Source organism: Chinchilla lanigera, unplaced genomic scaffold (genome assembly GCF_000276665.1).
Source record: "Chinchilla lanigera isolate Chin_1 unplaced genomic scaffold, ChiLan1.0 scaffold00053, whole genome shotgun sequence".
In the NCBI taxonomy this organism is placed as follows: Eukaryota; Metazoa; Chordata; class Mammalia; order Rodentia; family Chinchillidae; genus Chinchilla; species Chinchilla lanigera.
In genome coordinates this window covers 9,670,890-9,697,678 of record NW_004955454.1, presented here as the reverse complement: position 1 = coordinate 9,697,678, position 26,789 = coordinate 9,670,890, and the positions used below count along the sequence as shown (strand labels likewise).

The 26,789-nt window shown below is 37.8% G+C and overlaps 1 pseudogene; it reads right to left on the bottom strand.

Annotated features, from left to right (window-relative positions):
- Positions 1-256: 256 nt before the first annotated feature.
- LOC102030153 overlaps positions 257-26,789 on the bottom strand; it is a 126,649-nt pseudogene continuing 100,116 nt past the window's right edge.

Below are 26,789 nucleotides of genomic sequence, written 5' to 3'. Positions count from 1 at the left end.
GCTCGTCAGCACTGAGCTCCTGCACTGCAGATTTCTGCACCAGGAGATGGTTGATAGACTTGAGGAATTTCGAGGCGGGCTGGCGAGGGGCGCGGGGTGGGATGGGGACTGAGGACGCTGATCGCTCTGGGCTCCTGGTATGCGGCCAGCGCCTGCTCCGGGCCTCCCTCCTCACACAATTTCTTAGCTTCTTTTTCCTCTGACGCTGGAGGTAAAGGGGACGTGGTAGATGTCATGCTTCCCTCCCACGTTTCCATCAAGAATCAGAGCGTGCCGGGGCTGGTGTGGGAGCCTCCTTTCTGGGCGGGGTGGTCCTCTCCCGCGGAGGCGGCGCGCTCTCCAAGGTGCGCGCGGGGCAGGCGGGTGCGAGCGCGGCAGCGGGAGGAGGTGCCACAGCCGCGGGGTTCCTAGCGGCTCCTCGGAGCAGAGATGCCAGGGATCTAGGAATCGCTGTGGACAGAGAACCAAACAGACGGCTTATTTACTCACAGGGACAGTCGATGTATTTGCAGGACTTTGAGTCATTGCCTGAAGCAGCAGCGGCAGCGGCAGCGGCAGCAGCAGCAGCAGAGACTTCATTTCCCCAGGGTGGCCACTGCGCGCTCCCAGGCGCTGGCTGTAAGAGGCCCTGGTCAACGCTGGACTCATTTCAGGCCGCGGACGCTGTGTGGAGCTGCACGCGCAGAAATGTTCGCAGCTGGGGAGAGCCCGCTATCAAGTTGTTCTAACAGTTCCTTGGAGTCGGAGGGGCAACACTAACCAAGGGGGTGTGCGTCTCCCTACAATCGCACCTGGGGAAGCTATCTGACCACACGGAGATACACATCTCTAAAGAGACTGTTCCTTTCTGGAGGCTAATTTTGAAGGACTTGTTTTGTTTTCCCGTTCATGTGAACATAGATTGCTCGGGACTGTGGTAAAGGAAGATCCCCCTTTTCCTGGGAGGACTCAGACAAGCACGTGCTGCCTGTAGCAGCCAGAACACGTACATGTCATCTGTACAAGGAAGTTTCAGAAAAGACTCAGATATTGTTAGAGGAGCTAAAAAAAGTCTCTTTGTCTGAGGGCTGTATACTTTTGTCACTATCACTCCCAGCCAGTAGAGAGGGTTTTTCTCTGGTGTTATTGACGTTGTGCTTTATTGGAGTTAATTTAATTGTTTAAATTATTTTCTCTGGACATGTAGGGGTATGAATAATCGCAAAAAGTTAACACACCAAATAAAAGAAAATCATCTGAATGAGGCACAAAGTGCAAAGATGTTGCTAATTAAAAACATATGCACTTGATTATTCAGACTTGGAGGAGCAGATTTTCCCTTCTTTCTGAGCGCTGATTGACGCTAACTCAGAGTCTCCCCCGCCATTTCTCCTGCCAGTAAAAGGAAAACGAAACAGTTGATTAATCTGAGCTGTCAGAGCTAACAGATTATGTTAGTTTGATATCTTTTCTTGAAGGAGCAAACTCCACTCCATATTTTTCTTCATCAAGTGGTGCAACCAGTTATGGAAATTAAGATGATGAACATCAAATGCACTCTAACATCTCATGTTAACAATGAATATAAATGAAGTATCAGGGAAAAAATAGGGGGCGGATAAACAAGGATGAATTGAAGAAGTGCCTTAAGAATTTTGCCCTTGGAAATTTGTAAAACAATCATTTTAAATATTCTGTTCTCAATTTAGATTAACATTATTTTTAAAGTGTAAACATGTGGAGAAGGACATTCTTTGATTAGAAAGTGCTGAGGACACACAATGATTTGTTTATTGTTGCAAAAATGAACTGAAGCCTTTCACCTGAAGATAAGAGTGTATTTGAATTGCAAGGGATCCCTTTTTTCAGTCTTGCCATGCATTGTAAAAATTAATGGGAAGTAAGGACTGGGATTGTAGTGGATTGATAATTGGTGGTCAACTTGTAACCCCCAGCTGAACTGAGTGAGCCTGGTGCTGGGTGTGGGAGGCCCACCTGGACATTGTTGCCAGCAGCATAAGAGGCAGAACTGGAGAAGGATAATCCTTTAATTATTAAAACATTTGGTATCCACACATTTGTACTAGCTAACCCTTGGTTCTTGCTGAATAAAGGGTGACTGAGATTGGTAATTGGGGCTGCAGTCCAAGAGGCTGTAAGCCCCTGATCCCAGACTTTTGCCTCTTTTGTTTTTCTTTTCTCTCTTACTTTTCTTTTCACCCGTGGGCACCACATTCTTGGGACCTGTCACCCTGGATAGCATGACATAAATACAGTAAAATGTGTATGTGAATCATCAAAGCAATACATGAAGAATTATATTCACAAGAAGATAAAATAAGCTATTGAGTGTTCATCCAGCTCTTCTGATCCGTGTCAATTTCTAAACCTGAGATACCATCTTCACCTTTTCTATATTTCACAGTTTAAGAATTTAAGAGACTAGTTTGTTGGACTTTTTGGAAAAAAATCTAAAGTGCCTTGGGGGAGAGTTTGCACTACAAAGCAAAATCTTTATGAAACATTATGTAGAGACCATTATGTAGGAAATTCTGACATTGGCTGAATAACTTTTATAAGTTTCCTATTTTGAGTCCTCTTGTAGCCATGTATATAATAATGTTATCATTTTTGCTAACCTCATTGAATTGTCCTGCAGAAAGAGACCATGTACATAAAATTTTCATACATCTTGTCTATTTCCACAGAAATAGGTAATATTATTGCCTATGGAGTACTCTTTTCTCATTATTTCCACACCTGTATTATAAGAATGAATATATAATTTTGAAGTTTCATTTTTATTAAAATATATTTCTAATCATTTCTGTGCTTCACTGTATGTTTCTGAATCGAGCTCGAGCTCTCTCAATCCAAAGTAATTATTTTAGTCACTCTCAGCTCATGGTTTTTACGTCTTTAGTTTTAAGCTGATAGTTTTGCATTGCAATCAAGTATCACTAAATATTCCTTACAAGTTCTTTCTGAAATGGAACCATACTCTTAAAATATCCTTTCATAAAATGTGACTGAGTTGTATGTTCTTTTGCCTCCTTTGTACGTAAGAACCCTTGGACACATACTTTTCCTCAGTGAAGGTGCTCTTCATCTGCTGAGCCATCATCAAGTAAATGGAAGCTTCCTGTCTGTGTATTTGCATCAGCTGTGTTCACCTGACTTCAGTTACAGGCAAAGAGGTAGATGGGAACTTGGAACCAACTGACCTCAAATTAATTCAAGTACAAAAATCTAACAGATTTGCTTAACTTTCTTTGGGGGATGAGGTGAGGATAAAACTTGTAGTCAGGAAAGCTTAGCAAATTGAGCACCAGTAACCAAAAGTGCCTATGAAAACTGAAAGGGAAATTTCATTTTACACAATGGTTCTGTACAGACTTTTCTTCTCTCTTTCTTTCTCAGACACTTGAACATGGACTCAACTGACATATAAGTGAATGAAATACTTAATCTTTTTTTCACTTTAAAATGGCCAGGCATGATGGTGCCTGCCTATAATGCCAGCATTTGAAAGGCTGAGACAGGAGGATGACAGTGAATTGGATGCCAGCCGAAGTTACAGAGTTCATTCCAGGACAGCCTGAACTTCATAGTGAGATTCTGCCTCAGAAAAACCAAAATAAGTGTATAAATGAGATGAAAGTAATGCAACCTATTTAACAGAGCTGTAGTACAGCACCTGGAAACAATGCATAGAATGTTCCACACAGGACCAGAAGCTCTTATAATGTCCCTCCGCAGCTCTCCAGCAGGAACAAGGCCTCATATCATTTATCGTGTTTGTGAACAGGAAATACTGCTTTATTAAGAACATACGATTATGCTGTGCTGGGAGTGGTGGTACAGGGGCACACCTGTAATCTCACCACTCAGGAGGTTAAGGCAGAAGAGTCGCTGAGAGTTCAAGGCCAGCCTCGGCCACAGAGTTCCAAGCCAACCTGACCCGCATTTCAAAACCCTGTCTCACAAAGACAAAAATAAATGAATGAATAATAAAAAAAGATAGCAGTGTGAATACTATTTCTATACAAAGGTATACAAGTTCCATACACAGGAATCCAGTACAATGGAAATGTCTCCATATCATATGACACTCCCATTTATAGTGAAACGCTCACTATTGTCAAAAAACAAAACAAAAGACTATCCTTAAAGCATCTGCTACCAATTTTACCTGGATATATAAAATATTTTTAAATTGATTAGTAGTATATTCTTTTTCTAATAAACAATTATATATATATATATATATATATATATATATTAGTAGCTTCCTGCTTTGAATCTATCTGCATGTGTGCATATGCCTGAATGCATGTATGTGTACATAAGCATACATGTCTATGCATGTGTGTGCATAAATGCATGGATACATTTAAACAAAAATACATGTTATATGCACACTTCTAGATGGTGGCAAATTATTTCTAGAAGAAAACCTTCATAAATACTTACAAATGTCACAAACAACATATCTGGAATAACACTCTGGTTACCACCCCTGCTAAACTCGTCTTCCGAACATTGTCTCCATCAAGTAAATGCATGACTGCTCATCTTTTTAAAGTTCACAATCAATGACTCATCACAATATTTATTGTCATGCCAGAGGGCATGTAGAAGGCTGTTGATGCAGGCCATAGAAGAATTTACCAAGAAAAAGTAAGAGTTCATTTAGATCACGAAGTACGCTGGCACAAGGGACAGGGAATGCGTTTCCAAAAGAGGAATCTGCAGTTAGGGTGAGAGATTGAGACTTTTATAAGGGAACAAAGACATGGGAAAGGGTCTGAGTTGGCCGATGTGGTTATCTTAGCAATACATTTTCCAGGGCATCCTGTGTTTGTCACTTCTAGGAACACTAGTACTGTGTCTAAACTGGTACATCAAAGTTGCAAATTGTCAAAGCCTCTGAGATCTCAGAAAAGTCTGTTTAGACTTAGATAAGGAGATCTTCCTATTTTAACCTTTTTCCAAAATGTATGATGTTAGCTCAGGAGAGGAACTGAAAGCTTTTGTATTTATTTTTATTTTGTGCTCTTTTAAGTTCTCCATAGTGCAGTGCTTCATTTAGTCCAGTATGTGCCAGGCTGAGAATTTCAGCCCTTGTTGTCACATGTATGATTCCTTCACCCGTCAACTCTATAGAGAGCAGGACTGCTGTTTCTGCTCTTGAAATCCATCCTGAATCCATAATACTTCCTCTCCTATAAATGCCTCACTCTAGTCTAAACTGCTAAACTTTCCTGTCTGTCCTAATATAGTACTGTACTACTTCATTTATTTGTACTCCGGGCTCTGTCTTGCACAGAAATAGATCAGGATTTTTGAGGACCTGAACCTTGGCACGCCTGGCTTAGCCCTGTCAGATTTCCCCATACACTTGGGGCAGGATCTGGTTTTGACTTTCAGATTCCTAGCTCTCTTTTTCCCTTGGTCATCCATATTTTAGATCCACACATTGGACTGTACCCATACCATTCCCCAAACCTGAAATACTCCCCACAGATCTTACATAGTTGACTCCATCTTTCCTTTGTGATGTCAGCTCAGATGTCACAGTCTACGAATCTTCCTCTGGCCATTTTTATGGGTTCACGTTATCTCTTCAGGAATCTATCAGCCTGTTTTAATGTATTCACAGCAACCATCCCAAATGAATTATTTTGCTGCAACCTTTCCTTATTATTTCTCCTCTTCCTCTATAATACAGGGTGGGTTAAAGCAATGTCACTGTATGCTTCATAAGTCCCCTGCTCTAAAACAATGCCCCCAGCATATAGTAGATGCTTAGAAAATGGCTCATAATTGAATGATGAAAAGAATGAAGATATACGGCCTGGAGAATGACAGGAAATTAAATGACCTAGTCTTCTGGAAAAGATTAGTAATCACCCATATTCTCCCATAGAAAGTGGGTATTAATCTAGTTTTGCTGTGATTTTCTCCAGGATGTGACCTGTATGGTGTTCACAGGTAGGGGAGCCGATTTCTAAACCAAATATGCATTTTTTTCTTATGACTCTCCCTGTGAGCAACCACTTTTTATTTTATCTTTCCAGAGCTTCTTAACATGAGTGCCGGTGTCACCCTCCCTTAGCAGTGCTAGTTTTCAGCCTCTCGGGAGGATGAATATTTCATTTTCAGTGTGTCATAGAATTTGTATTTTGTTAAACCACCTAAAAAATACCACTCAAGTCTGGTGAAAATTCATTGTCACTCAGGCTTTTGGTGCTGATAATCACTTAAGATCTTTGATATTCTTTCCACAGTCCTCCTACGTACATTGCAGAGGACAAACACTGTCATCCTAAATATTAAGTAATGTAGGTTTTATAAGAGACAAATTAAACAAAATAGTTATATATGTCTATTTTTCAAAAACACTGGAACAAAACATAATCCCAAACGGAATGAATGGAAATATAAGGTGAATTCTGATAACTGCAGATTATATACAGTAGAAACATGGTTTTCTGTTTATGCTGATTTACAGCCTTGTCGAACCCCATAAACGACAAAATAGAAAAAAAAAAAAAAAAAGCACAGCTGGCAAGGATGCAACTATACATTGTGCTATCGTTTATCTAGGCAGTAGATCACATAACAGACTGTTGGTCAGATACACACAAGTATGTGAGGCATATCTATTTACCCATCTATCTGTCTAATGAATTGATTAAAATAATAGATTTAACTGAAATCCTAACTCTGTCTACATTCTGCAATCAGACTTTACAGTTTCCATAGCATTTGAATCTATTTTTCTATCTCTCCATGCAGGAGAGCCTTGAGATTCGTGTTTATTAATATTATGTGGCAAGAGCAAAGTTGGTTCCAAGACTGAGCCTCAAGGGCCTTTGAACAGCCCAGCTCTCCTGTATCCCTTTTCCCAACCAGACTGCTGGAGGATGTGAAGTGAGGCTCAGAGGCTGAGTCTTTTCGGCTGACTCTCTCCAAGCCCAGCATCTTCATTCTTGTCATCATTCGATTATGAGCCATTTTCTAAGCATCTACTATATGCTGGGGGTATTGTTTTAGAGCAGGGGACTTATGTGCCCTGTCAGCTTCATTCCCAGCTCACCACGCACACATGCAGAGCCCACCTAAGATGAGATAGCCAAGATTCAAGTGTTCAGGGTTAGTTTGCTTCATGGAAATAGCTAACTTTTCCTGTGCATCATATTTAGATTTCAAGGGTCACACTTCCACAAATGGAATAATGGGACAGGAAAAACCATAATGCTTGTTTCTATAGCATATTTCATTCTGAATTATACTTTCTTTCATTGTTATTCTGACATTTTGAATAGCAAAAGAGAGGAATGGGTTGATTCTCCAAAATAGGAGTCCCAGAGAAATAGGCTTAGGCACATGTGGGTCCCAGTACTTCAACCTGTAGCAGACATTGCCGCTCCATTTGTCCTGCCCTCCTGTGAGTTGACTGAGTGCTCCAGGCAATTGTTGGAGAAGGAGACATCGGTGCTCCCACCCCTCAGAGAGCCTACTGGGAGAAACATTTATTGTCCATGTATCTGGCTCACTAAGAAATGATGGAAAGGGAGAGCTAGCCCTCAGGTAGGGAAGACAGGGATCAGTGATGACAGCAGCTTTACCAAGGTAATGGACATGAGCATATGTCTGCTTGATCTCGCTCACCAAGACACTACCATGCCTAACAACCTCCTACTGCCTCAACTAGATCTCAGATCTGACCACCTGACCTTCAGTCCTAGAGGCATTGTGCTGCTCCTAGCTGATCTCAGCTTTGCCCTCCTTGTTCCCAAACTCCGAAGAATCTCTCATTTTAGAAGGAAATGGAGGAGTTACCTATGGAAGCAGAACCTCACAAACACAAACTTTTAATTTTGAAATAAGATTTATTTTATGGTACTGTATAATTTAAATATAATTTCTATTTATTTCTAAATAGAATTTCTCTATTTCTATATATTCCATTTCTACATATTCAAATTTCCACATTTCTATGTATTTCCACATTTCCATATATTCTAATTTCTATATATCAGTTGTGCACATAGACGTCATATATGCATGTATGAAATTATAGAAAATTACTTAAGTAGAAAACAATCACAGTTTTTAATCTAATTTTTTCAAATTATATCAAGAATACAGTTTCAAAACTCTGATAATTTTTATATACACATATATTATCCAAAGTTCACTTTTTACTTATTTTTGAAAATTTGTTTATTTTGTTTTTTTTTTTTTTTTTTTTTTTTTTGGAACACGGTCTTCTTATGTAACTCAGGCTGATCTTGAATCCACCTTGTAGCCCAGGCTGGACTCAAACTTGAAAGTATCCCTCTTCCTCAACCTCATGAATGCTGGTCTCCCCCACATACAGAAAAGTTTACTTTTTAATGACACTTTTTTTCACTCTCCTTTTTTATTTCCAAGTCTTTCTCATGCTCTTTTGATGCTTTTTCCTCTTTTGATCTGTCTTCTTCTTTCTTTTTCATTTCATCTTCTGCAAGTAATAATACAATTATTATTATAATATAATTATAATGTAATATAATCATTATAATGATATTTTATATTATAATGTAATATATTATATTAATATAGAATAAACATTATTATATTACAATATATTATTATATTAATAATATATTATTGTATTAATAAATAATAATGTATTATAATTATAATAATGTTATTATAATATAATATGATCACATAATATTTATATTATTTGAGTGAAATGAAAATATTTCTCCTTAAATTATTAAGGATTGTTGGGCTGCAGATGTAGCTGAGTGGGAGAGCACTTTCCTCTCAGAGAAGGCTGTAGGTTCAGTCTCCAGAAGAGTGAGGCAGGAGATTAGGGCATGGCAAACTGGCTGGGGAAGTTCCAGGACACATGTGCAGAGCATTTCCCATAGCCTTGCACTTGGAACAAATCAGAGAGTGATGTCTTCAATTTTTGAGAAAACTCAAGCAGAATTTCCATAGGGCAGCCCAGATCTAATATCATTCTGAGGAGTGGGAGATACAAAAGACAGCCACCACTGTGCTCTTGACCACTGTGCTCTCCCTCTCACAGTGACCTTCTCTCACCCTGTGGAGAGCACTGCTTTTCCTGCCTTTCATTGGTCCACTCTTGTTCTAAACAGTATATTTTTTTTTACCTTTGCACTTGTTTTGTCCAATTCTTTGTTCAGGAAAAGAAGAACCTAAAAAGAATCTCTGGATGGGGTCCCCAGGACACCAAAACCTGGTAACAACAGGAGGAATAAATTCATTAAGAATTCCTTACAGAAAGCCTGTTAAAATGCAAGGCAACTTTCTCTCTCTTCCTTTGTTTGATGGAGGGACAAAAATTCAGACAAAAGATCTTCCATCCCCACTCCCTTCTGTGTAAAGCCAGTGGTGTGAAACCTCCTTTAGTGAAGACAGCAGCTTATCAGCTTAGGTAGGGTCAGTGCCAAGAGGTCCAGAGGAACTGGGGAGTAAGCTTTACTACCTTCCCTCTGAAGTCTGAAACTTTGTCTTGCCACTCTAAAATTCATTGCTCTCTGTTAAAATACTATTCAAAACTGAGTAACAAGCCACTGCTTTGAGCAGGGTTACCTTCCAAAGGGAATTACTTCTCTCTTTGGTGACAGACTTGTGCGTATTATTAAAATTCCTTGCTGTTCTGTGTTAATCTGCCTTTTGTTAATAGGACTCTGTCCTAGCTAAGAACTTATGAGGGTTGATGAAAAGGAGTTATATTTTCTCCCCCTTTTACACAACTCAATATTTTCATTATCAACACAATTGCATAAGGGGCAGATAAAAAGATTTGTGTAATTTTTCCTATTCTCTAAAGTTTTGATTACCGCAGTGTATTTTCATTTTTCAAAGATTCAAGCATCTTAACTGAGAACTGTCTGTGTACAAAGTATCTCTGTCATATGGAGATACCCTCAGTGTCCCTGAAGATCCCAGTAGTCTGGAGGGTGCAGCTCCTGGGAATGTCATTTATTCCTTCAACCTTTCATGGAAAACTCATTTTGCGAATGTTTCAGGGTAGCTACTTATCAAGGGAAAAAACCTCAAACATGGAGTACATTGGTCTGAAGTGTTTAAACTGCAGTCAGGAGGCTGTTGTTGGCCTTCAGCTGACCTTTTTAGCTGGACTGCAGAGTGTCCTCCCACCATGGGAGTTGACCTTCGAAACACTGTTAACCTTCGCTTTCCTTCTGTAAAAATATCCCTTGAAGGATTTGGGGGAAGTAGATCACTCTTTTAACCCTTCAGAGACCAAACATGCTTCATATTTATATTGCCTGTACAGCATATCATAGGGATTGGTCTTTCTGGTTCAGGAGCTTTCAGTCTGGAGCTCAGCATTGAAGCAGTGACTTTGAAAGTTTAAAATAGCATCTCCAAGATCCTAATGTCTGTGGCTAAATGGCAGGACTCCCTTCTCATTTTAGTCCCTGGTGGGAACCTCAGCTGGCAATGAGTTACGGGCTACAAAGGCAACACAAGATGACCTTGGCAGTGGACCAGAGTGGAGGCCAGTGATGGTTCTAGGAAGATTCACAGGACTCGCGCAGCACCCTGATGCACTTCCCAGTGGCCTAGTCTTGTTAGCCAGCAAGTACATTAGTCCTGAGGGACAAAGTAGATCCAAAATAGCATGCATTGGAAATTGTAATTAAATATGAAGAAGCAAGCATAGCGATGCGTGGCTGTCAAACCATCACTCTGAAAATCTGAGGAAGGAAGATCTCAAGTTTGAGGTCCACCTGGGCAACCTGATGACCTAACAAGACCCAATTGTAACCATGTGAGCTAAGCTCATGGTTCCCCAAAGGAGGAGGAATGACATCACAGCCAAAAGGAAGAAGTTATGAGAGTGCTGATTCCTCCAGGAGGGAACCCAAAAGTGGAAATTCCACATGGACCCTCAGTCCAGAACTTTTAAGTTGCACACAGGAATTCCTCAATTATGTAGTGGCTGCCTGTCAGACATGGCTCTGTGATCTTTAAATGAACAATTGGAGCTCCAAGTGTCTCCCCGTTGTAGGGCTTAAAGGAACCTGAAATTTCCGGGAAAAACTTATTGTCTTGTATTTTAAGTTCCCAGAAACTCAGAAGCTTAGAAAGGAGTGGCTACAACTCTCATTAGTAGGGAGGGGGATGCATTCCATGTTGCTGGAGGAAGTTCAGTCTTGGCCCAAAGTCCTACTTCACTGTCTATTCTTATTTTAATTTTTACCAATAAGACTGATCATCCAACTCTACCTCAGGCCCTTTCCCTAGGTAGCTGCCTTATTCATAACCTAACTAAAGTACTTTTAAGTGATTACAAAGTAAATAAAAAAGAAAAAGAAACAGCTGGGGTTATAACTCAATTGCCAGAACAAATTAAAGAATAAATAAATACAAACAAAGAGCTCAGGGTATAATACATTCACAATAATTTATTAGATCTATTTCAAGAACAAGATATACATTTCTGTTTGCTTTGGCCTACAGCCCAAAAATATCAGAGAGAACAACATCCTTTAAAGACCATCCCACTTGAATGACAACCTGATTTAGATTAGAATTCTTTCTTTCATAAATTTCCTTTCTAATTTTTTTTACATGAACAAGAAAGACATTTCCAACAGTACTTCCAACAGAAATACTAACATTCCAAATTAATTTCTAAAAAACGTTCATATGTGTATCTATATCTATAATGCAAATAATACAGTGATAATCATCCTAGTACTCTGAACCTCAGGAGGGAGTCTCACGTGCATAAAATGATATCCAAATTCCCCCTTACAGCAGATGCCTATATGGGACTACCTGCCTTTTGCTTGACTGTGTATTCTGTCTATGTCTTTACTTCACGATAAACTCTGCTTATATTTCTGAATAACTCTCTGTTATCTGGTCAGAGACACAAAGGAGTATGTTGAGAGCCACTGGAGCTGGAAACTGGTCATACACATAGATGCAGGACAGAGCCAGAGTGCCTCAAGCAGTCAAGATACCTGAGAGAAAAGCATTCTACCTGGACTATAACAGTCATTAGTTGCTAGGCAATATCACCTCTACTGATACTAACTTTGCAAGAGTATAAAACAAATGCCCCTACTGTTGAAGTGAGATCCTCCTGCCCAGGTAAGCAATCACCTCCTTCTGACCCAGCTCTTGTCTCTTGTCTTTATTTTCCTCAGACCCACGCTGTTTCTCAGCATACAACGAGAGACCAACAAGGTTCCTTGCAGGAGTGAAGACCTGGTTCCTCCCAGTCTCAGGGTATCAGGATCTGACTTCTTGGATAACACTACTTTTACCCCAGAAAAGTAAAGCTCATTCAGCTCCTAGCTTTGCAGAATCACTCACCAATTCCAGGATTGTGTCTAATCTCCTGAGAGAGGTAGCGTAAATATAGGCTGAGAACAGAGCCAACAGAGTTGAAGGAAGATAATAACTTCCTTTTCAGAGACTGGCTTTTCCTTTCCAGTAATAAGGAATTTGGATTTTAGGTTACATCTAAAAATGTAAACTAACAAAAAGCAATAAGTCCTTCCCAAATATTTGTCAGAGTTTCCAACTTTCACCTGCATGCTTCTGAAAAGATTTATGCTCAAAGTAAGAATTAGAATAGAGGTGTATCTCCACTGCTGAAAGTGCTGGATATAAGTAATATTGTTTCTGGGCTTCTGGGGGAGCTGTGAGCTCCTTCTAGGGATTCTTTCTTGGTTCTTGTCATGAATAAAGAATTGGACAAAAAAATACCAAAAGGTTGAGAGACTTTACATTGATGAAAGGTAGGAAATAAAATAATCTCTGCAGATTGAGAGTAGGCCACTGTGAAAGAGAGAGCACTGTGGCCAGTAGGTCACTGATGGAAGACATCACATATAGGTTAACCAATCAAAAAATCGCTGGATTTCATGCCAGCAGAACTGAAGATAGCACTCTGATTGGTCCTGGGTGTAGGACTGGGGATCTCTTTTCCTGCACATATGTCTAGATCTCCATGATTGACAGATCATGCCCACTTGCTCAGCTAGCTGGTCATGTCTTAATCTTCTACCTCATTATCTTGCTGAACTCTATGGAAGTTATCACATCTGAACTCTATGGAAGTTATCACATCTGACATAGGGCTCTGTCTCTAGTGATATTGATATAGGAATGATATAGGACCTCCAGATGATAAAGAAAATATTAAAACTCCCAACTTGTTAGGTGTCCAAAGTGCCAAGTTCACTAAAATAGAAGAATGAATTCTCAAGAACAAAGGAGATTAAGAGTAGGGAAGTTTGATGAAAGAAATACAGCCCTTGCCTGAGAGACACAGGAAGGGACCCAGAAAGTGGGTTACCCATGGCCCACTTCCCAAAGGAAGTTTTATAGGTGAGTACAAAGTCATGAGGGGAGTACAAGGTGGGACCAAGCTATGGTTAACCAGTAAGATTACAGGTATAGTCACTTAGATAACATTGATACAATGGGAAAGCAAGACATGTAGCAAGTGTGCGTGGAAAGAACAAGGAACTTGCCTGGAAGGGAGAAGTCAAGGACCAAGGATGTCCTGGTCAGCCCCCTACAGCGGGGCTAGGTGACTGACACCTCTTTAGAATATCAAATGTTATTGTTCATCTCTCAGAGAGGTATGTATGTGTAGTCATTCCACTTTTCTCTTGAGGCCTGGCCTTCAATGAATGTGCCCACAGCCACAGCTGTAATGTGTTCTTATCTTCTGCACTGACCTCTTTGAGTGTTTAGCCCTGTCTGATTGCCTGTAATATTTCTACCTAACTCAGCTGACTATAATGAGTACCAAATTAGCAAAGAACATCTTGAGACACTTTAGCAGCAATATTTAATGATCACGACCTAGGTCAGCTAACATAATTTTACCGACAAACAGCTCAAAATGTCAGACACATTTTAAAAGAACACTATATGAGTGCTGAGAATTTTAAATTTAATATAGACACATATTGGAAATCCTTTAGCACTCTGTACACATTGAAGGAAATTGTGAAGAAATGTGTGAAGAATGCAGTGGATAATCTCAGAATTCATCTATCCTCAGAGAATAAAAACCATCATATTTAATACCCAAGGTGTAATTATTATTTTACATTTAAAATGTGGTAAGTATTAACTCTGGTTTGGAGACAAATACATGCGTATGCCTTATTTCTGAATTTTTTTTTTGTTTGTTTTTTGTTTTTTCTCCCGTACTGGGAACCGAACTCACGACCTTGCACTTGCCAGGCAGGCGCTTTGCTGCTGAGCTAAATCCCTAGCCCCTATTTCTGAATTTTTATACATCAAACAAGTACGGTACAGAAGAGCAAAGATTTGTCTGTGTGTGGGGTACTTAGTGGGGATTGAAATGAAGGCCTTTTCTCTGAGCCACATCCTCAGTCCTTTTTTAATTTTATTTTGAGACAAGGTCTCCCTAAATTGCTAAGTTGCTCACAGTGGGTTCTAAGGCTCTACCCTCTTTCCTCAAGCTTCCCGCAGAGCTAGAATTAGAGGTGTACCCCACCACAGCCATGAGGGCCTCATACCAAATCCAGTAGCTCTTTACAACGTTAATCCTCTGGATCAGAAGTGGTATAGAACTACCTATATGTATGTATTTTTATGTTAGAAAACCTATAAAATAAATTTGTTCCTATTTTAAGAGAATGACTTTGAGTCTCTTCCTTATCCTTCACTGTGTTTGGTTTTAAGATAATGTCCAAAGGAAAATAGTTTTCACTCCAATTAATGGAAAAAAAGAACCAAGTGTCAGAGCCAGAGATTCCAGTTTCTGAAGAACGGGTGTCAGCCTTTGTGCTGTGCTATCTTTTCAAGATATTTGTACAGCAAAAGCCTTGGAAGGTAGAGGTAGTTTAGGACCCTCCTTCAGGGAAGAGGGAAGATATTTTTTTCTCTCTTACTGGAATAATAAACATAATTTTTCCTTATAAGGCAAGATTTGAGCAACTGTGTTTTCAGTTTCCTTATACAATCAAAGGATTCCTAAACTTGCTGTTATTCAACTCTGACACATATCTGCTATGTAGCATCTTCACTCAGTCCCCTCACTCTCAAGGGACACGGAGGACGTGGGAACCAACATGAAGTTCATTCTGCTTATTGTGTCCTGAGTAATAAAGTCCTTTGTTTCTGAACCTTGGATCTTCTGTCTTTTGCCATCCTGCACTGTTAAACTGTGGGAGGTTAACTCACTGGCTGCTGAGAAGGCTGAGTTGTCAGTCCCTTCTCGGCTCCTGACAGCAGAGAGTAGAAAAGATTGAGGGGGCTGTGGATTTACACAGTTCGTAGAGCTGAAATAGGCAGGCCTGCCAGTTATTTCAAACTCAGTGAGAGGAGGAAAGAAAAACAACAGCCACAGCATTCTAAACCTATCCTAGAAATGAACTTCGGATTTATATTTAATATTCTTTATTTACATTGCAAAGACACCACAAGGGGCAATTCCATTGGTGAGACTAATTGCTGCTAACTTACACTGTTTTCAAACAGCTGACCTTAGTCAGTACATGTTTAACATGCAGAAGCAATTGGAAATTTAGTTGTTTTAATCTGCACTGCATGATACCTACACATAAACCAAATCATTAAGCATAAGAACACCAAGAAGTATTAAAACGACACAGCCTCTATGCATCAACTAGGGGATGGATTTTGAGTTATAATGTTGGCATTCATAGCTATGACAAACTCATTCTACCTTTGCCTTTAGGAAAAACAGAGATATACCCAGCCATCTCAGTATTCTGTCTTTTAAACTGATGTTTATATTATGTTTATATATTCATAACAAAGACATTTTTATAATGGATTTCCTCATTGCTTAACATTGCCTTTTGGTTATTCAAGTAAGCTTTTAAAAGGAACTATGAAATCTTATATTATAAATCTGAATTTTATCTCTCAATAGATGGAATTATATAACCCAGACCGCACATTTTACTTTGGAAAATGTTGTATGCAAAGGTTAGGATGATGTGAATAAACACTAGAGGCAGAAAGTGAGCCTCCGTGTAACTGGATCCAACAATGTTGCAATATAATAAATTCTAAATGCATACTTAGCAAAATATCTACCAGAGTAACTAGTCATCTAAAATGATACCCTAGGGGCTGGGGATTTAGCTCAGCGGCAAAAGCGCCTGCCTGGCAAATGCAAGGTCGTGAGTTCGGTTCCCGGTACTGGAAAAAAACCAAAAAAAACCAAAAAAAAAAAAAAAAAAAAAAAAAAAAAAAAATGATACCCTAAATTAGCAGTACATGATTACTATTAAACTACAGTAAAATCATGAAAAGAAAAGATAATATCAGCACACTCAACATGTTCATGGCATTTGTGTTTCATAACTGCTCTGAAGTTTCATTTGTTTCTGCACTCATGCAAAGTAGCAGATTCTTATGATTCTCACAGACTTGTATCTCATTAAATGCTTCCTTCAAATGAGTCACTATCCTTCATTCCTTTCTCTCTCCCTTCCAGCGATCTCCAGGGGAAAGCTCTTCATCACTATTTCTTTTGAGTATTAATCCTGTTCATTTTCTTCTCTGTCTAGAAAGAAAATGGACTCTTTCCATTCAGTGTCATATTAATCCCTAGGAGTCATGGGAATTAAATGAGGAATTCCAAGAAGAGGAAATTTTCAGGTCTTGAAAGTATTGCACACTTTAACAGGAACCCTGTTTTTCCTACGGTAAGTCGGAGGCAATTTGATCCAATTACTTAGCTTTGTTTTTTCATTTTTGGTTGCTTGAAAACTCAGGTAGCTATGGATTGTGGTTCACATTTCTTTTCTAACATAAAATCTCCATTCTGTTTGTGTCACTATGGACATCAAGCAAATGAGGAATCCTATTCTCAACCCTAAAATACTAACCCTGATGCCACCGAACTCTACTTTTTAAAGTAGGTTAGACGCTAAATTTCATCTTATATACATTTTGCCAAGAAACATTCAAGTTTTCAAAAAAAATTATTTTCTTCCAGTTGACTTCCTAAGGTACAATGTTCATAAGTTTTATGTTTATTTATTTGTATTAGTACATATTTGCTACACCTGAAGTTTCCTTTCATGATGAAGAGTCAGCAAGTGCACATAACACTGCTTGTTTCTTTTCGTCATCTTCCCACCCACCTCCTTCCGTCTCTAAAACCCCCTCCCTCGTTTTGGTTTTTTGTTTTGTTTAGTTTTTTGGTTTTTTTCCAGTACCAGGAATCGAACCCTTCCCTCATTTTGATTATTATTGTTGTTATTATTATTCCTAGCTCATGTTTACGACATATAATATTTGCATTCATTGTGGTTCTTAGGGTCCTGGAGTTGACAAATCTTAACTCCTTTTACTTTCCTTTCCCCTCTCCTCTCCTTTTGGTCTCCTGGATTCTTTCCTATTTGCAAGAGATCTACCCCCTTGTTTCCTTCTATCCAGCCCTTTCTTTACTCTTTGGTTGTACTTTCCCTTACTCAAAAGAGAGATTCCATATGATGTTCACACTCATGTGTCTGATTTATTTCACTCCACATTATATTTTCCAGGTCCATCTGTTTTCCTACAAATATGGCAAATTTATTCTTCTTTGTACCCAAGTAATATTCCATTATGTATAGCTAGCACATTTTCTGTATCCATTCACCTGTTGATGGGCATACAGATGTTTCTAGGATTTAGCCATGATGAATGGTGCACCTATAAATATTTCTATGCGTGTATCACTTTAATATGATGTTTTTAGCTCTTTGGGGAAGATATCTAAAAAGGGAATAGGGTCATATGGCATTTCTAGCTTTAGTTCTTTGAGAAATCTCCATACGGCATAATCGTTGTACTTGTTTGCAACCCATGAACAATGTAGGAGGGTTCCTTTTCAGCACAGACACAGCAGCACTTGTTATTCCTTTTCTTTTTTGGACAGAATCTTGCTGTGTATCTCAGACTGACCTTTAACTTATTATGCAACCCAAACTGGCCTCCACCTCATGGCAATCCTCTAGCCTCAGCCTTCTGAGTGCTGAGATTACAGGTATGCACCACAGCACCAGGCTTATTTTTTTATTTGATGTTTGCATTCTTTACAATGTAAACTGAAATCTTTGTGTTGTTTTAATTTGTATTTTTCCAATGGCCAGAGTGGTTGAGCATTTAAACATCTGTTGGCTTCCCTTGCCTATTTCTTAATTGGGTCTTTTAGTTTAGGTGATCTAATTTTTTTTAGTTTTGAATTCTTTTTATATTCTAGACACTACTCCTTTGAGGAATTTAACTGGTTTCCCCATTCCATAGGTTGTCTGTTCACTCTACAGCAAATTAAAAATCTTTACAACAAAGGACTCAATCAGTAGAGTAGTCCCAAGCTTTGACATCTCATATCTTTCTTTGTGTCATAAGGCAATAATTCTACACTGTACCTTAACCTAAATTAAGTGTTTTGTTGAGTTCCAGTGTTTCATTTTTTTATGTCGTAGCCCTAGTTATGTTATCTGCCCAAATTTATATTTGTATCACTACATTATTTTAATTTTTTCTTTTGCCCCCTTTTTTCATTATTTCATATAAATAACCTTGTCTAGAATTTCATTGAAAGGAACAATTGGTGCTTGTATTGATTGATCAATTTTGCATACCTATATCTGGTAATCTGAGCAACTACTTTGAAGAGAATAGTATGCAATAAAACAACCATTGGTAATTTCCTTGGTAATCACCTTGTTCTGAAATTCTGTATTGTTTTCACTGTTTTTTGAAATTATCTTTAAAATAAAATTTTAAAAAAGTTTTAACTGTCTCTTCAGAGAAACAAACAAGGAGAATTAAAAGATGTATGCTATAGGCAGATGATAGGGAATTGTAATTACCTGAAAATTTCATGAACATGTAGCTACTAGAATGTTCTGTGAAATCGTGTCTTTGTGACAGCTCAGAAGATGCTTGTCCTGCTAAGTCTCTCAGGGGTCACTATTAATTATCTAATTTCAGCATGAAACACAGCACATGGTTAACAGCTTATTATTTTATACTTTGAAGTGACAGGTTAACCTATCCCTTCTACTCTGATCAGTAACAATCTATGTTGCACAGACTGTCAAGCAAAAGTCAACATAATTCTTAATTTTGCCCACTTTCGTTACAATTAAACATAGGAGCATTTATATACTACAGACAAACACATATGCCAGGTAGGTTTTTGAATGGTGTGGATTTTGGAAGTCCTGTGAACCACTGGAATTTCATGCTGAATTTTTGGATAAAATGTGTACATCTTTTTTTTCTGGGTAAGAATGCCCACAGTTCTTATAAGATTCATAAGTACTCATTCAACTAAAGGGAAAGAAATATGTTATTGACCTTGAAATTCATTAATGAAGCCTGTGTTCTAAGAACGGTCATTGAGTCCAGTGAGTGATTTGTTTAGAATATGGGAAGTAGTCAGTTTTTCCAAATGTAAAAGATAATATTATGTGGAAGCATTATCATTATCATCATCATCATCATCACCACCATCATTATTATTTCATTGTCATTTATAGATCAAGGATTTCTAAAGAAATACTAAAAATGGCCATTATGATCCCTGCCCTCTACAAAACTTCTTTTCTAATAGATTTTGCTAAGTAGACTTTTGTTTTTCACAATATTTCCACTGTCTCAAAAGCACCTATGTTTGAAGGACTTTTCTAAGGAGGAAGGGACACTTAAAGGGCTACACAGCCTTAATATAGCTTTTATCATGTCCATATCCTAATTGAGTCTTTTATTTTAGGTGGTCTAGTTTTTTTTTATTTTTGCATTCTTTATATATTCTAGACATTATTCCCCTGAGAAGTTTTACTGATTTTCCCATTCCATAAGTTGTCTGTTTGCTCTACATCAAATTAAAAATCTTCTTCACAGCAAAGGAATCAATCAGGAGAGTAGTCCTAAGCTTTAGCATCTTCTATCTTTCTTTGGAGCATAAGACACTTATTCTACTGTGCCCTCACCTAAATTCAGTGCTCTGTTGAGTTTTAGTGTTTCATTTTTTGTGTGTCCTAGCCCCATGGTGCTCCCATGGCTCAGGGAAAGGTTTGGCTGAGTGGAACCTAGTGATGTCAAATCAAAGGGTGGACAAGTTTTGGGGATTATGAACCAACTCAGTCTCCAGAGAATGTGAAGATTCATCTGTCTACTGTGAGTATAATGTCTGCCGGAGAACATATTATTGTGAAAGACCAGAAGAGACAAATATAGACAGGGAAAGAGACAGAGAAGAAGGAAAAGAGGAGGGATTTAAGCAGCTACAGATTTCAAGCCTCTGAGGAGCACAGGAGCTCTGGGTTTTCCCCTCCCTGCTCACTGATATGCAAGTTAATGTGGCATAACCAAGTGAGGGGAGGAGGAACTGCTTCCTCCATATTAAAGACTTTTAATTATCTTTTAGCGGCGTGTCTTGTAAAAGGTGCACTGCGTCGTAATTTAACTGACACAGAAATTCAGTGAATTGAAAATGTTTAGTGAAGCATGAGAACGAATCACCTTTTGAGACAAAGTTTACCTAAATGTGGCTAAAATGCTCCAACTTCCTTGATATAAAATATCCCTAGTTTTTTGTGTCTTGGGAGGAAGAATGAAAATAATGATAACAATAACTATGATAGTAATAATAGCTAACTTCTGTTGGAGTTTTCTAAATATTAATCGCTCCACTCAAAATGATACCCTTTGTTAATAACCAAATTGAGGGGCAATGAGATCAAGTTGAATTGTTTGTCGAAGGTCATGCAACTAATAAGTAGCCATTATGCAAATCAAAGCACTTGGGCTGGAGAGTTCAGACTCTGCAGGGCAAAAAGTTATTTAAACTTTCCTTTCCAAAATCTCCTTCCTATTAAGCACACCACAGAATAACTTTCTCTTAAATGTATATTATTTCAATATCAATATCTAATTACAGACTTTGATTTGCACAACTTGTATTTACAAGGTTGTTACTGTGTAATTTGGCTTCTAACTGATGTGACACATGTCAAGGTGGAATTTGATAATAGAAACTAATCTCAATCATAAATATACAAAACATTTGAATACTATTTGTTTGGGGAAAAATGATAAATCTGTAATGGTTAAAATATGATGCTTATACATGAATTATGTTATTGCTGCACCTACAAATATGAGGACAGTTGAATGAGAGTATTTGGATGGATATTAGAAATATTTATACTACAAAGCTCCTGTAAGAAAATTAACCTGGTACTGGTTGAAAAACAGACCTGAGCATCAATGGAACAGATTGGAAGAAATAGGCACAAACACACTCAGCCACCTAATCTTTGATAAAGGGGGCCAAACAAACTCACTGGAACAATGATAGCTTCTTTCATAAATGGTGCTGGAAAAATTGGCTTGCCACCTGTCAAAGATTGAAAATAGACCCAAGTCTATCACCATGCACCAAAGTCAAGTCAAAATGGATCACAGATTTCAATACTAAAACAGAAATACTAAATCTATTTGAAGAAAAAGTAAATAAAAACCTTAAAGGCATAGGAGTAGGCAGAGAGCTCATGAACAAAAAACAAACTGCCAATGAAATAATTCAAAGAATCAACAAGTGGGATTGTATCTTACTGAAAAGTTTCTGCACATCTAAAGAAATCACCAGCAGAGTAAAAGCTAAACCCACAAATTGGGAAAAAAATTTAGCTGACTGACCCTTGGACAAAGATCTTCTATTTAGAACACATAAAGAATTAAAAAAATCAGCCCCACCAAATTCAAAGACTCAATCCAAAAATAGGCAGCTGAGATGAATACACACTTCTCAGACAAAGAGATACAAATGGCAAATAAATACATGAGAAAATGTTCAATATGATTCGTCATTTGAGAAATGCAAGTTAAAACAATATTGTGATTTCATCTCACCCCAGTAAGAATGGCTAGCATTAAGAAATCAACCAAGAACAAATGCTGGTGAGGCTGTGAAGAAATAGGAACTCTTCTCCACTGCTGGTGGGAATGCAGACTGGTGAAGCCACTGTGGAAATCAGTTTGGAGATTCCTCAGCAAACTAGGTCTAGAGGTCCCATTCAACCCAGTTGTTCTCCTTCTGGGTATTTTCCCAGAAGACCTAAAAATATCATATTCCAGTGATATATGTGCATCTATGTTCATAGCAGCACAATTTGTAATTGCTAAATTGTGGAAGCAATCCAAATGTCCATCGATCGAGGACTGGATAAAAAAATTGTGGTACTTTTATATAATGGAATATTACTCAGCTATAAAGAAAGATAAACTTGAGGCTTTTATAGATAAATGGTCACAACTAGAGACCATACTCATAAGTGAAATCAATTAGACCTGCATGCGTAAGCACCACATTGTCTCATTAATGTAAGACCTGAAAGCATGAATAAAACCTAGGAGCTATGAAAGACATTGTGAAATGAAAGGAAAATGTTCAAAATTAAAGAGCAACAGGGGTGTGGGAAAAGGGAAGGGAAAGAAAGGGAACATATGTAAGTATGTCTATACAGGAAAGCTAACAGAGTTGAACTACTGTCTTGTATTGCTTTACTGAAAGAAACAGTTAATGATTACTTGATTGATCAGTAGTGCCTGTCTATTAGTTTTCCCAAGAAGCCACCTTGAAGACATCAATATGTAATACAATAAGCACTGTTAATTTCCTACCACATTGTTTGGAACTCTGTATTGTTTGTGTTGTTCTTTTGCTATTTTGTAAATGTTTGTTTGTTTATTTATGTGTTTTCCTTCTTTTATTTTTCAAGATAAAGAAATATTTATATATTTCTAAAAATAAAAAATAGCCAGATCAAATAAGAAAATACTTTTATTTACCTGTGTTTCTATTGTGTCAAGAAAGAGAAGAATAAAAGCTAAGTGTTGGTTTTAAGGAAATAAGTTCTTGGGAATATATATTAATATATTAGATATTTTAAAAGCTTTTAGTTGAACATACTTCAACGCATTTGTTATACAACTTCCTGAATGCTTGGTCTATATTGCTCAGTGTGTTACGTGCTGAAGTTATAAAAGTAAATTTGTTTTCTGGGCATACTGCAGGCAGAATTTTTGATGGGATATAATTCTCAAGACCATAATGTTAAGTGAAATAAATCAGACATGCAAGCTTAATTGTCGTGTGTTTCTCTTCTATGAGAAATTCAAAAAAATATAAAGAACAAAGTAAATTATAGTAAATGTGAACTAGACAGATAAGAAAAACTAGTGAGAAATGGAGGGAGGAGAAGTGGATATAAAAAGAATTATGTACTGCAGACACAAATAAAGACAGAAAAATTTTAAAAAATAAATTTAAAAAACTAAAATAAATGCATGGTCAATCACAGTCACAGAAACAAAAATAAATTTCCCTCATAGAAATTTAGGTGACAGAGAATTTGCAGAAATAGTATTTAGCCTATCCAAAAAAAAATGGCCCAAGCAAGCATTAGGAAATTATTTCTGCATCCACTGATCCTTAGAATTTCTAGAATGAGAAATGACCCCTCAAGGAAGGTAGGCATAGTTAATCCACATACAGATTAATGAGCTCATTAATTAATATGGAAAGGAAATGAGCTACTTCATATTTTAGAATGAAGTAGTTCAGCATAAAACATCTAACATTTATTAAAGTATTTATATTTTAACATTGAATGTAAAGGTGTTATACTCAGTGAAAGTGTTAAAGACATCATATGAAGTGACACATGTATACCCATGTTTTTAGTAGCACAATACATAATAGCCACCTCTTGAAAGAAGCTGATATGTCCAGCAACAAATGAATAGATATAGAAAGTGTGGTATTTGTACATATTGTGGTACCATTCTGCCCTAAAGAAAGATAAATGAGTTATTTTTAGGAAAATGGATGCCCCATAATATTAAGTGAAATAAATCAGGCACACAAGTTTAAATACCACATGCTTTGTCATATATGAGAAACTTAAATCATAAACAAAGTGCAAAACCAAAGATAGATAATAAGTAGTGATATAAATCTTTCTCAATCCTTAAATAGGCAAAAATAATAATTAAGAGGCAGAGGGAGGGGATGGAAGGGAGGGATTAGGGGATGACAGGAAAAGGAATTAAGGTGTGCGTTGTGTATGTAATGACTCCACACAAGAACTGAAAACAGTATGCACTGCAAACATAAAGCAATAAAAATAGATAAATAATGCATAGAGAAGCAATTTATCTTAGTTATTCTCTCACTGCTGAAGCACAATATCCAGGACAGACAACCACAACTCAAAGGGGGAGAGGTTTACTTTGGCTCACCGTTTGAGAAGTGTGTTCTTACAAAGTTGGCCAATTCCAGCCAGAAGTCTCACGGGGAAAGGCCTGAGCACAGGAAAGCTGAGCCCATTGCAGCGACCAGGAAGCAGCCAGGTAAGGAGATATAACTCCTTCTGAGTTTTGGTTGTACTTGGATCCTGTTCCTCTCTGTCCCTCTTTTCTTCCCTTTGGAACAGAAATGATTACTCTCTGCCATTGTACAGTAGAACTGTTCAATTTTTTTTTTAAATTTTTATATGGGTTTACAGCTAAGGGTTGCCTTGACCCTCACAGCAGATATAGGATTTGGACTTTTTAGCAATGGTGAAAGTGTAAAAATTTGCCCACTTCAAACTGTAAAAATTCGCCCATATAAGAAGGAGATATACATTAATATGATGTCTTTAACACTTACACTGACTGTAACACCTTTACAATCTGTGTTAAAATATACAAATACTTTAAATAAAAGCTGGATGTTTTACACAAAACTACTTCATGCTGAAATATCATGAGGTAGCTCATTTCCTTTCCACATTAATTCATGAGCTCATTAATCTGTATGTGGGTTAACTGTGCTTACCTTCCTTGAAGGGTCATTTCTCAGCCTAGTCATGTCCCCAGTGACTTTGCTTTTCCAACCAGACCTCACCTTCCAAAACCAAGTCAGCTATAGTGTCCTTCTAATCCAGCCACTTTCTAAATTCTACCATCCCACCCCTAGTCCCTCAAAGACTCACGCACACATCTTTATACAAAATGTAGTTAGTGCATCTCTAAGAGTGTACAATTTTTTACGGTTTCACCAGTGCTGAAACATCTAAGTCCTAAGTCTGCTCTGAGAGTCAAGGCAAACTCTTAGCTGTGAACCTCTCTAAAAGTTAAAAAGAAAAGTTAAACAGTGCCAGTGTACAATGGCACAGGGTAAACATTTCTGTTCCACAGGGAATAAAAGAGGGACACAGAGGAACAGGATCCAAATAAAACCAACAAGCAGCAGAGCAAACATTAAATCCTACAGCTTCATATCCAGCACTGGAGGCCAAGATGAAAATTCCAAAGGGTTTGCGTGGCCCTGCCTCAACAGTATTGCTAATTTGCACCTCTTGTGGGCTTTCTCTTGGAATAGCTTTCATGTGAATATGTTATACCTAAGAAGGGTTTTCTTGTATTTATTCTGTTTTATATTCTCTAAGTTTTCTGGTTCTTGTTTTATTGTTTGTCATTAATTTTTAGAACTCTGAATAGTTGTTTCTTCAGACAGTTCTCCCTTTTGTTTTTTTTTCTAATATGCCTGTTATGCGTATTTATGCCCAGTGTAGTGATTCCACGGTTTGGGGGTATTCTTACTGTCTTTCTCATTGTTGTTTCCCTTTGCAATTCAGCTTTGAAAGTTTACATTGACATTTCACCTAGCAAAGGGCCCACTGAAGGTATTCTTATTTTCTGATCCATTGTATCTGATTTCTAGCATTACTTTTGATCATCTCCCAGACTGTCTATTTTTCTGCTTACCTTATATATGTTTTTACATTTGTCCACCTTTTAAAATCAGAGGCCTTAGAATATTAATCAAACATGTTTTAATGTCCTTTTTGATAACTCTAAATTTTCTGCAATATTTGAGTCTGGCCATAATATTTGTTCTATCATTTCAAACACTGTGTATGTTGTTTCTCCGTTATTATGTCTTGAAGGTTTTCATTTTGAAAGCTTGGATGCAGATTTTATTCCTTTAACCAATAATGAATACTATGATTTGTATCTAGATATCCTCCCCAAACCCCCACATTCCCATAGATGAGGTGTTTTGGAGGTGTCTGGATCAAGGGTGTGGGGATACGGATTATAGATGCATGATAAATGGGTTGGTCCTCTGATTGGATTAGTATGGTTCTGGGTGAATGGATCTACTAGAGACATGGATCTACTAGATCCATCCTAAGCTTGAGTGGCACCAATAAATATGCTTGTAGCTTGTACTAAATAAAGAAGAAAGCAAAAGGAAGGTGTCTGCTTTCCATCTGCCCTGCATTGGACGGCTTTTCCTCTGCCATGGCTCTCTGTCATGCTGCCATGCCTAGGAGTTAACTGTCTATGGACTGAAACCTCTACAAACTGTGAGCTAAAACAAATCTTTCCTCCTTTAACTTGTGGGTGTTGGGTATTTGGTCCCAGCAATGGAAGGTAACTAAGACAATGGGATTTCTGAATCATATGGTATATCTATTTTTAATTTTTTGAGGAAACTGACTATTTTCACTAATAACTGTGCTGATTTTCATTCACATCCGTAATGTGTGAGAGTTTTCTCCACATCTGTGTCAGCATCTGTTATTTTTGTCCTTTTGACAACAGCTTTTGAAATGTATGAAGTGTTATTTCCTTGTGGTTTTATAATGTCTTGATGATTAGCAATCAATATTGGGCATTATTCATGTGCATGCGGTGATTTTCTTTTTAATAATTTCAATATGTGG